This window comes from Rhipicephalus microplus, unplaced genomic scaffold (assembly GCF_043290135.1).
Source record: "Rhipicephalus microplus isolate Deutch F79 unplaced genomic scaffold, USDA_Rmic scaffold_32, whole genome shotgun sequence".
NCBI lineage: Eukaryota > Metazoa > Arthropoda > Arachnida > Ixodida > Ixodidae > Rhipicephalus > Rhipicephalus microplus.
The window spans coordinates 441,406-454,143 of record NW_027464605.1 but is presented as its reverse complement, the minus strand read 5'-3'; the positions used below and the strand labels follow the sequence as shown (position 1 = coordinate 454,143).

The following is a 12,738-nucleotide window of genomic DNA, read 5'->3' as shown; positions in this document are numbered from 1 at the left end:
CATAGCTACACAGCCTCAGATTAGCGAGATCGGTGCCGTGTACGTCCGTCTTATCGTATACTGCAGCGCGATAAGTTAGCCCCAAAATGCAAGGGCTTGCTATAAGGTGCGAGACCTATGTGACAGTGAGCGCAGAAAACAATGCACGTGTGGGTCGGAATAGCCTGTATAGGCGTGAATACGCGATCGCCTTCCTACCACCGAGACCATCTTTCCATATAGAACAGTATATAACAGAGTCAAACGTCGGAAAATGACTGACGCAGGGTTAATGTGTGTTTCCGTTTCCGTGATCACTGGGTATGGCACTAGCTGGCATGTTTTCCGCGTAAAGCGAAAATCACGACTTTTTCTTTGGACACCAGGCTAAACAGCAACGGAAAGATATCACTAAGAGCTGAAGTCGTTCCGAGTATATACTGAGTAACGAACCTTACGTCAATGACTGTTTTTAGTATAAAGATGGACCGCCCTGATAGACAGGCTTAGTCGCAATCGTTTCTAACCTGCAGAAAAAAAATTCTAGATGATTCACAACGAGCTGCAGCTATGGGTGCAATTGTCGAGGCGGCTTGCAGGTTTTTTTTTTTCTTTGTCAGGTGAATGAAGCGATGCTTGCGTCAAGAAGGATAGATACGTCAAAGCGAGCCAAGGCGCGGGCGCGCTCGGTGGCGGTGGGCTTTGATAGTTCTCATCCGAGCTAAAGGCGCCGTTCTTTCGCGTTGGTCGGAGAAAATCTACGCAGTTTGCTTCTGAAGGAGCGAGCAGCTCAAAGCGACGATGAACGCGAGACGCGTTAATGTGGTACATTTCTCGAGGAGAGCCCCGCCGAGAGGCGAGATCGTTCGCAGAGATGTATACGTGGCAGCTGCTCGTCACCTAAAGACGAAAACAACTGCCTGTCACGGACGTGTTTTTTTTTTGTCTTTTTTTTTCGCAGACGCGCGAAGAAAGGTCGCAGTGGTCGTCAGGTGCGCTCGCAACCGAACGCCACATAACAGGGCCCGCAATATGGGCGTCGCGTTACCGTCTATCGGTGGTGCGCCACCGGGTAGCAGGCGCCTGTCATTAGAGCTTCTGAGCGAAAGGGGCTCAGTCATGAGCTCTGCTTTTGCCACATTCTTTCACTTCCCAGTATATAAGTTACGTGCAGCGTAACGAGGCACCGCTCCGCCGGGGCAGAGCCGCCAAAGGAAAGTGAGACCCGGTGACAGCTTCGGGTCACGTGTTCCGTATATCATATGTGAGCCGCCCTGTATAGCTATCGAACTTCACAAGGGCGTTCACAGTTTCTTGCAGGCAGGATCGTAACTGTTGGTTACCCTTAGGTGCGCAGATCTGCAGCCCCCACTTGGCATAAACTGGGATAACTAGATTGTGTTACTATGAACTCTGACTCGGAAGTGTTATAGTGACACTATCGGTGGCAAAGCACATCACCGCGAGAACGCTTACTTCGAGGCAGCTTGCTGTGTCCGTTTCCAACGCAGGCCATGTTCCAAATATGTGCACATAAACATCGAGGTATATGATCGAGACAATTTCTTTTGTAACCGAATAGGAAACGTTGGCTCTCTTTTGACAGAAACTGAAGGTATACATTTAGTCGGAACTATGGCATTAAATGCTCAAGTGTGGTGGTAACCAAAATTCATCCCCAGAAACTAATTATAATACATGTTTGAATTTATGAGGAAGCTCAGTAGAATACACAAAATCTCTCGGATAACATCGAGGATATTGTTCATATCATGTGGTTCATATCAATAAGCACATGCGTACACCCCGAAATACATAATTGGTTCGCCTCCATAAAACCTTTGTGCATCAGTGGCGCTGCACGGAACTCTCCACGTCCGACACGTGCGCTCGGTACGCTGCGTGCACCCTATAGCTGCGTCTCGGACGTCGGATCGGCACCCTGATTGCGGGTTCCGGACGGCCGGCCGCTCTGCAATTAGGGGTCCGCCCCGCTACTTGCGCGCTTCCCTGCGCGAAGTGGCGGGCAAAGCTGTGAAAGCGCAGCGCCGCTGACACCTTCGCCGCCAGCGCCGATTGAGTTGTGCGCTGGGCGGACAAAAAAAGGATGGACCTGGCAGCCGCGGCCACTTCAAGTAACGTGGCACCTCGACGGAGTCATAGAGCTCCTCGAGGTGACAGAAGCCCCACTTGTGCGCTGTCCAGTGGGCGCGGTCCTTCCATGCGGAGTGGGGAGCGGGCTGGTGCGTGGTTCACCAGGACGTCTTATTCAGGACGTTCTTTTTAAATTTTTGTCACGCAGCGTTTACGTGTTTGAAGTTTTCAAGCTTCTTCCCTGCACGCAAATGCCTTAACAGTGCAAACAACGAAAAATAATGCGGCTTTTTCGACCGGGTTCTAATACAGTTTGAATCTTTGCGCGAAGGAATAGGAAGTAATCGATATTCGTTGCGCTGTAACTTTTCATTATCCTTCGGCGAAGTGAACTGTGGCCGTGATGTACCCAATGCGAAGGTAACGTACAAAAAATGATAGCGTGAAAACTTGGGTCAGCGAAACCTTCTTGAGCATTATTAATATTTATAGTCGGCGCAAACCACGATATGATTATGAGACAGACGAGAGTACTATAGGGTTCTGGAAATTTCAACCACCTGAAGTTCTTTAATGTACACCGTAATCTAAGCATACGGGCCAAGTATTTCCGCCTCCACTGAATATGCGGCCACATCAGCCGGGCTTTGATCGTGTGATTTTCGGGTTAACGTTCGCGTACCATAACCACCATGCTTTTTCCTTCTTTCCATTTTTCTGTTCGCTTATTTCTCTTTTCTCTCTATGTACTCATTCCCTGGGTTACTACTAACCGACAGTTATGAAATTTGCCCACATTGTGTGGCACGCCCCCGTTCGTGACAATGAGGATTTTCCCGCACGGTCACACACTTCACGTTCAGCTCGGTGTTTTCGGAGTTTCTCTTGAAATTCAGAGGGTGTTTTTTTTTTTAAACTTGACATTTCTGGGAGAAAATTCGGCATTTATCGATGTTAATTTCCCGTAAATACCAAACTCAGTGTTTATTCTTGCTTTATAAGTTGACCAACGAGGTCTTATTAGCTATATTTCCAATGAAAATCCTGAAACGGTTTGCTGTAAAATAGATGCTGCATTTACATGCACTTCAACGGAGGGAACACAGGGAATTTTATTGCGTTTACTATGCGTTATTGCGTTATTGCGTTATTTACTAGGAACCGCAGTTCAGGAGTGTCAAACTGACCCGGGTAAAAAAATGACTTCAGTGGGACGAAAAAAAAAAAAAAAAAAAAACGCCAGGTCTGCGCGAAAGGCGCAGCACAGTCACATCTAAAGCTAGAAAAGCGGCCTTTCAGAGCCTTTTCTGAACACTCATTGGGTAACTGCTGCAAGTACACTTGCTTGATGCCCACTACGAAATTAATGATAACACACTTAGTGAAGTAGGTCGGCTTCACTATGCTATTTTTCGTCATTCTTCTGAGTAGCGGAGTATCCGCTAAACCATTGCGAAGAATTTTAAGCCATTTGTTCATGCAGTGGCTGACAACGATGAGGAATTACACCTCAAGTGGGTATGCGCCACAGTTTATAGCTGAAAAAAAAAACAAGCTTTCGTGATGGGTTGGAGAATTGAACGAACCGCACGTTAGGCCATTCGCATTGTGCAACGACTGTTTGTTCTTACGCTGTCCTAAAATGCTTTATAAGGTGTATTAACGCGGTTGCTTTCCTGACATCCAGCCTGCCAAGGCAAGTTTGTCTCTTGAAAGATACACCCTCTTGAGAGATAATGGCAATCTACCAATCATGATTTCAGAATGCTTGCCGAATGTGCTTCACCCCATTTTTATTCTTCTAGTTACTTCAATCTCGTGGTTTGGCTCCGAGGTTACTACCTGTTCTAAGTAGGCGTACTGTATTACAACTTCAAGTGCACTGTTACCTATTTCGAAGCATTGTTCTTTTCCCAGGTTGTTGTACATTACTTTAGTTTTCTGCAGATTAATACTAAAACCTACCTTCCTGTTCTTCTTGTCAAATTTAGTAATCATGAATTGCGATTCGTCGCCTGAGTTACTCAGCGACTGAAATTCTTTATGCCGATGAGAACGAGGTGGTCTGCGGCCAGCACTGCTTCGCCTTTGACGAAGCAACGCGATCCCACTTCACAATCAAGAAACTTTAACACACTGCAGCGCCAAGCGAAAGTGGCACGTTGATCCTGTGAAGTGCAGACATCTTTGTTTTTTAGACCAGTGTTGCCAGCACATGGAGCGTTTTTTTTTTGGAGTTTCGAATAACACATCCTTTTAGACAAAAAACTACATGGTAGAAAAAGTTGTTAACGAATCAGAATACTTGCTACTCCACTATGTGAGAACATAAAGCTGTCCCCTGAGCCTCATACTTGATGAGTGCCAAATAGAATGAACAAATCCATTAGGTGCGCTTGCTCTGTTTGTTTAGAAAAAAATTGGCCCCGCATCTGCATGTAATCTGCAAATGTCGTCGAAAGACGATAGTCTTGCGTGTGGAGAGAGTGAACAAAACATTTATTTGATGTTCTGCGCAAGAAAACCGGTGAGTGATATTCTGGAGGCGCTACGTTAGAGTGAGTACCTCGAGCGTGCAGCGGAGGCGAACGAGCGCATCAAGTCATGTCACACGCGAGACATGAGCGCCACCTGGCAGTTTTCTTCGAGAACAAAGCGCGTGGCTCTAAGACGGGTGTCCGCGCCCGTCTCAGAGGTGATAAGGCGTAGAACGCAAGGCGACGGGTAGGTGCCGCCACCGTCTCGTCTTAGCAAAGTGTTAGAAACACTTGCCTTTTCGTGCAAGCGTTGCATGGTCAGCGCAGTGTGATAATCGCTACGGTCCTTAGAATTACTTATGTATGACTTTTTTAGTAAAAGCAACACATGCAGAATATAAACGTGTTGTTATGGTGCCACAGACATGTGCAATAATTACTTTTTTATTAACAATTGCACAAGTATGAACGCTAAATCTTGAGCAACGTTGGTGGGCGCTATGGATGGGGTCGGCCGTTTCAAGTACCCAGTACAGTTACGAGTGGACAAACAGACAAATGTACAGACAGACAGACAGACAGACAGACAGACAGACAGACAGACAGACAGACAGACAGACAGACAGACAGACAGACCAAAATTTTTGCGTCGAAGGTCCCCAGGAAAGGCTATCGTCCTTAAAACAAACGACAGCATATCCTCGGGATGAATGTTGGAGAGTGGAGTGAAGCTGGGTCCGCACGCCGCTGCCGCGCCGCTTTGGCCTTCCATTCTCCTACGCCGGGATCTTGTCGGCGCCGCTGCGCACCTTCACGGCACGCTTCTGCCTCGCGTGCTCACACATCGGGTTTCGTCTTCGAGCGCGAGCGGCTGCCGCCTGGCTGCCGTGGCTGATCCCTCTCTATAGAGGGATCAGCCACGTTTTTCTTTCTAATCGCGTGTATTTTTTGATGTTATTTACATGTTGGAAATACGTCGCTGAATTCTTGGTGAACCCCGGAATAAAACACTTTCGTGTTAAAATCTGTTGTGATGCTGGTATAAAACGCCTTTCCAGGACATGTAAGTTTCTTATTTTGTGTTAATGCCAAATATGCCGTTTTCGGTGGTCGCCTTCTGCTGGGATGTTCCAGAAGCCGACGAACACCAGAAAGAAGAATGAACACTTCAAGACGGTTGCACCCGACATGACCGTTACAGGAAGTCCGCGGCAAAGGAGCTTTAAAAGAACTACGCTGCAATTGAAATTACGTCCCAGGATCGAAGTCAGATCTCCGCCGTCTTAATAAGGGTACGATAAAATATTAGCTTGCAATGAATAAAAAGCAGCGATTCCCTGACACGGCCCATGTTTGAAATAACTAATGAGAAATTAACCCTGGGCGGTGAGGTACGGGTACGGCACTACGTAAACAGGCGCCAAGGGACGACACTTTTGCTCTCCCATAGTAGAGTACCAAGTACTGTAAATCGTTAAACAGTTTTTCTAAACACACGGTTTTTAGCTCCATCCATACCTGGTATTTTAAATCCTCACCCACATTTTCTAAACACCGTCAGGAAACCAGAAAGACAGAGACAGCACCATTGCTGCGGGCCGGCCGTTCTAATTTGACTTCCTCTTCTTTCTGTCCTATACCTCGCTCTAACTACCCGCGCGTCGGAGACCCGGTGTCTTCCTTGGTGATGACACTTGGCCATGACTGCGCGCGCACGCGGGGCCACTGACAGTTTTTCTGGGGAAGGGGGGGGGGGGGTTGGCTGCTTCATTGTGGTCGGTCCTGACCACAATTCAACGTGAATCACGTATCTCCGAAAAGCGTCTCAGGTGGGCGGCTTTTGCTGCATCAAAGCGGTCGGTCCTGGAGACCTGCCCGAAGTGCATGCAGTGGGCGATGTTGGCTATCTTGCAATGGCGGGTCCTCTTGATGCTGCGACTTGGCTGGTGGATCTGCGATAGGTGGGTCTGGCAGGAGGACCTGACTAAATCGCAGTGGCGGGCCTCGACCACACTGTGACGTCGTGTGACCCGCAAGACATGCTTCTGACGGCCGGATTTGGCTTTGCCGCTGAGACTGGGGAATGCAGCATGCCCGGAGAATAATGTCGGAACAGTTCATACCCATGTACAGCCGTCCTCAATATGAGTCGTATTTCACTGCCTGTACTCAAAATGGTGCCAGAACTGCAAAGTGTCACCTACATAAAAAAGTTGATGAACGGAACTCTCTCAGCGGTATTTTCTTAACCAATTCACCATGTGTCGGTTGCATTGTTGAGGTTTGGGGTCACTCCAACCGTCGTGTTTCAACTCGTGTTGCGAACGACTGTACGTGCTGTGGCTTTCACCGCTTAGAAGTGTGGCAGCTTGGGCTAGTTGGTATGACATGACGATAGTTATAGCGCGAGAATAGAACGACGACGTATGTATAGGTGTTCTTCGTGTCCTTGTTTCTGCGTCGTCGTTCTGTTCTCGTGCTATAACTATATATTCATCTCACCGCTTACTTCGCGTTAAAGGGAGAGACTAAAGGAAACACCACACCTCTCCCTGGAGCGGCCGTATTCGCTTATGTGAGCATTCTGTGGAGCTACGCCAGATTGAGCCCTAAATGAATCAGCTGCTAATCTTACTTGATATTCAGTTCTATCGCTATCACATTCACTGCATCACTCCTGAAGTGAAATTGTGACTTTTTGCCATTGCCATCACCGTGATGTTTCACAAAAAGGCTGAATGTGCGAGTAAAAGCTTGCGAGTGCTGCCGACGTCTGACGTTTGACGCTCAAGAAGAGAAGGCACGAGCCGGTCGTCTCTCGTCGCGCGGAAGGCGCATGAAGGGGAGTGCGTGGCTCCGGCACTAAATGCGCCCTTTGTCCACCCAACTCGGTCTTCCGCTCTGGGACGGACCGTATCTCGTATCTTAAGAGGCGTCCAGCAGATGGCTCATAGCGTGTTGCGCTCTATCCGCAAAGCTTGTGTTGAAGCCATGTATATACGGTACGACGGTCACTTCACCCGCTGCAGTGGCCGCGTTGCCTGATGGAATAAACTGTTAGCCACACTTCCTATAAAATTTTTATCTGCTGCTGTCACATTCATTGTTTCGACCTTGCAGCAAAACAGTGATCTTACTTATTCCTATTGCAATAATAATTACTTGCGCACTCATAGATTTATCTTTATGTTCGATCACCTATATACTTTGTTTCAATTTTAATTTACTTCGTCGTTATCGATTCAGGAATTGAAACCCAAGAATATCCAAGTTGACAGAGCGAAAATTCATGACCGGAGAGCCGGCGGTGGCGTCGCCGCTTGCCACGATTTCCATATCGCCTCCCACGCTGAGAGTGACTTCTTTTCCTTTGCAGTACATATACATCTAGGCTAACTCATTAATACAGCAAACGTTATTCCTATAGTTGTTTTTATCCTAACGAGAAAACACGCAAAACGACAGAAAGAAGTGCCGCAACACACAATCTCGCCATCTCTCGCACTGCTTCGCGTGCTCGCCCCGCGCGCACGCGCTCACGAAGCCGTCACATGTGGAGTCTCGTAAATACACTCACGCACACACGCACGAGTCGACGTCCATTATATATAGCGCACTCGTATAGAGAGCGCGGCTGCGGTGTACCGCAGAGCTTGGCTCACGCACGGTTGCCCGAGCGCCACGCGCCTCTCTTCTCCACGCGCCACGGACTGTCGCCGGCGATGTTGTCCACACTTTGTCACGCGTGTTTCCCAGCGCCCGCATCGAAGCTGCCGCGATGTGGCGCTCAGATTGCGCCCGTCGCCGCCGCCACGGAGAAACCGCCCACGCGAGCGACTTCTCTTTAGCGCGTGCAGCTCTGTGCGTGCGGCCCACGGAGCTTTTATTAGAGTGGCGGATGTTTTTTTTTCTTTATTTAGCCACGCAGCGTCCCTGTTTTCCATAAATTTTATTCCGCCTCGCCGCCAGCCCGCGCTGTTTGCTCGACCATTATCGCCGTTTCCGCAGTATGCGACGGTGTCCCGTTCAAGCTGTGCCAAGCCGATGTAATCTTTGCTATGGCGTTCTCTCGGTACTTTTGGTCCTGAATTCTGTTGTTTTTTTCTTCCCTTTCTTTACCGTCCTCTGCGTGAGTATTGTCCGCGAGACATGTGATGTGGGAGTTTGTTAATCGAGTGTTTTCCTCGCGTCTGGCTTTTTAGATTTAGTTGGGAAAGAGCGGGCTATGCATAATGTTGGTTGGCCGCGCCCGTTGACGCGAGTGACCATGTTCTACTTGTGGAATACGTCGTCATTAAGTTATCGAAACGTAGAACTTCGCCCTATGGCTGTCTAACATTTTGTGACTCGAAAACGACTGAAGATAACGAAAATTTCTGAAGCAGTTCCGATATATAAGTGCATGTTCCGGGGGGTAGCTAGAAGGTGGCACACAGGGTCTGTGCCCCCTCCCCCCGAATTTTTTTTAGCCATGCTACAAGGGGGTGCCTTCACCGAGATCACGGAGGTCATCAAGAAAATTCAGGCTACGCGCCGTACTTAAGCCAACCCGGTGGAACTGTGTACGTTCACCTCCTTAAATTACCATCGTTATTCGCTGCTCTTTTTTTTTTTCCTTTCCCCTTCCCTGATGTAGAGTAGCAGGCTAGAACATGCAATCACTCAAGCAGCCCTTTCTGCCTCTCTGTAAATGAGACCCCTCCCTCTTTCTCTCTCTCCGAGAAAAAATGTTGCTCTCATAACCATTCTAGGAAAACTCCCGTGCACAGGTAGCTACTATCTTCATCGATTAATATGAAGCCCATGGTGACCTTTTTATGTGCTTCTATCACAGACTGCGAGAATTCGCACGTCCGTAATTTCATGGATGCTTCGAGCAACCCCAACATCTTCTAGTGATCAACTAACAATATATTTTTTTTTACCTATTAAAAACGTTCAATGCAAAAGCGCCGACGTCAATTCAGATCATTACTTCGCCTTTCAGTACATCAGTAGCGCATTTTTTTCACTGTATAATATAGGGTATGTTAGGTTAATGAAGTAAGCTCAGAGTAAATTAAGGGAGCATCCTTTCTTCTTACATTATTCTGGGTGTGAAAGGAGGAGGAAGCAACAAAAGAGAGAAAGGCAGGGAGTTAACCAGGAAGACATCCGGTAGGCCACCCAACACCGAGGTATTAGGGAATGGGACAAGAGAGATGAGAAAAAAAAAGAGAAGAAAAAGAGAAATGGAGAAAAAGACAGCAAATTCACTGCAGCGTGTAGAACTTCACCGCAAGTCAAATGCGTTCGCACAAACTCGAAAAAGCTCAGCAAGCACAACCACCTTCATAAAATAAGTAATTATATACTCTACTGGCTTAATTACGGACTCAAGCGTTAAACGGGTTGTCTTTCTCCGTAACACACTAACCAACAAAGAAAGAAATTTAGACGAAACTTACTTAATCCTCATATGTTTCTTTTTTATTTGTTTTTCTCTCTTTGCAATATTTCATATAATGTCCCTTTCGCTCCGAGGTTGAGCAGTTTTGCGTGGCTTATCGAGAGCTGTGCTGCGCATGTCCAAGGATCAGTAAGGTCACACACGGCACACAGCCGGAGAAGGCCTGGAAGGTCCCGGAGTAACGTGCCACTTGCGGGATGGCGCTTGACTATAGCATGACATCTCTGGCTAGTCCGTCCGTACGTCGGTCTATCCGTCCATCTACTCGTCCGTAGCTCACGCTATACGTATATCCTGGCGTAGGCGAGCTAAGCCACTGGTATATATATTTTTTTTCTTCCCGAGGGACGTTGCTCTTTCTCCGCGCCACATCAATAAACGGTTAGCCTTGCTCAGTGGCGCGCGGTGATCGAACCTCCGTTTTCGGACAACAGACGAGCATCGACACCGACGGGCGTTCCGCATCCGGGCCGCAGTGTAGCGAGGCGTGCTCCCGGCCGGTTGGCGTGCGCTGCTCTGCCGCGTCCGATCCGTCATCCCCGCAGGCGACGCAGTGTAGCCAGGCCGTTGACGCGCGCCCCTGCGTGTCTCTTTTGAGGTGCAGTCGCTTTTTGTTTGGCGAGGGCACTCTACACAGCGAACAGTGCGACGACGAGTCGCCACTGCAGCGTAGCGTGGTTCGCGGTTGTCGAAGATAGGTCCGAACGACTGGCATCGGTTTGGCGTACCACACGTACAGAAACCTGGGGCTAGTATAGTCATCGTCGTCGTCGTCGTCGTCGTCGTCATCATCATCAGCATCCTCCTCCTTCTCCTCCTCCTCCTCCTCCTCATCATCATCATCATCATCATCATCATCATCATCATTCACGCCCACTGCAGGACAAAGGCTTCTCCCTTTCTCCGCCGATCAATCCGACATCTGCTCACCTAACTTTCTGTCTCCCCTCTAGTACATTATACAATCGCAAAGGCTCCGCGTATCAACATATCTTTGCACGGTGGTGTGGGAAAGAAGAATAACACGGAGACCCAGCAATCCGTAGTTCTGAAGTATGTATCGATAGCGGTGCGGCAGCCGCTGCTTATTATACCCGAAGCTGACTTATGCGAAGTGTCTGTCTACCATATACAAGCCTGTTCATCATATATAACGCTGGTTACGCCAAAACTTGGTACGACTGCTGGTACATCAGCCGTCACAGTGCTCCAGTGATTATTGTGCTTGATTGCTGACCCGATGGTGGCTGGATCGAGTATCGAATTCCGGACGTGGCGGTCGCATTTTCAATAAAGGCAGAAATGCTTGAGGGCCGTGCACTTACGCTTAGGTGGCTGTTAAAGAACCCCATGCGGCAGAAATTTCCGGATCCATCCACTACGGCATCACTCATAATCATATCGTGGTGGTGGGATGTGAAACTTCTACAATCATAATTATTAGAGATTCCCAGCTGTGGAACGTTACGTTGTTGATCTATTTTAACGCGCAGTTTCTCCTATTCCTTGGGTGTTTGAGACGTTGCCTCAGGCACCGGCGAAAACACGAGACCGTTTGGCACGCAACATTTTATGTACACACTGAAAACGAGCATACTTTGCACTTTCATAAATCGGAGATAGCCATGCGCTACTCATTTGCGAAGGTAAAGTCCTAGTTACTAAGTCCCTATAATATAATACGTCACTATGCGGAGACACGCCAGATCAGCGCTAGTTTCACCAAAATCAGGAGTGGCAAACTCGAATAGCTGGCACATTTGGTGTATCATTCGTTTACAGAGTTGAGGGCAGTACATCATACAGTTGTAAATGGCTGGTACTATATAAACAGTGGTGTGTACCGAGTGTTCGTTGTTATACCACATGCTGGAGTACACAAAGAGAGTCATGATTGCATACACCGGTGTGTGATTCGGAGGTGCTATATACCAACACCTGCTACGCCTGTTGATACATCAAAGGTACACCGACAGTAGTGCAACATCAGATCATTGCTATAGCACTGTGGTATACTACACCCGGCGCCGAAATAGTAACCATGGGTCCCGCCGTGGTGGTCTAGTGGCTAAGGTACTCGGCTGCTGACCCGCAGGTTGCGGGTTCGAATCCCGGCTGCGGCGGCTGCATTTCCGATGGAGGCGGAAATGTTGTAGGCCCGTGTGCTCAGATTTGGGTGCACGTTAAAGAACCCCAGGTGGTTGAAATTTCCGGAGCCCTCCACTACGGCGTCTCTCATAATCATATGGTGGTTTTGGGACGTTAAACCCCACATATCAATCAAATCAGATAGTAACCATGGGAAGGTAAACTAAGGGTAGTAACTTAGATTTGGTCTCATACAGCGTTTGGTACGTCATATGTACATCACTGTGCGTGAAAGCCCAGGTTGTGAGTTTGTGTACACCACTAGCTTAGTACTAACTCTCGCTGTTAGTCTCTTGAGCTCCAAGCAACGCTTCTTCGATCTGCTTCATTTATAGTTGGAGGAGAATTGTGTTTGGTGTAATTGAAACGTGTCGGAAAGCTTTCTTCCTGTGTAGCAACTAGAAAATTTGAGCGAGTCTTGGATGCGTTATGCGCCACAGCTACCGAAAGATGAACCAACTTTACAGAGCCGGGTCACATTTTGATTTGAATTTCGTGTTGCTCAGTTCATGCATACTTATTTGGATTCGCTTGCGCACCCGCGCTTCTTAAAGAAAAGAAAGCAGTCGTAAGTCGGTGCTCTGTTCATCC

At 48.1% G+C, this 12,738-nt stretch overlaps 2 protein-coding genes across 5 annotated transcripts in view; one reads left to right on the top strand and one right to left on the bottom strand.

The window, feature by feature from the left end:
* Positions 1–12,738, top strand: part of LOC119172814 (glycine receptor subunit alpha-4-like) — a 379,910-nt gene that overhangs the window by 138,592 nt on the left and 228,580 nt on the right. The gene's annotated exons all lie outside the window — the stretch shown is intronic.
* LOC142786811 (paired box protein Pax-6-like) overlaps positions 1–12,738 on the bottom strand; it is a 209,882-nt gene that overhangs the window by 136,553 nt on the left and 60,591 nt on the right. The window lies entirely within an intron of this gene.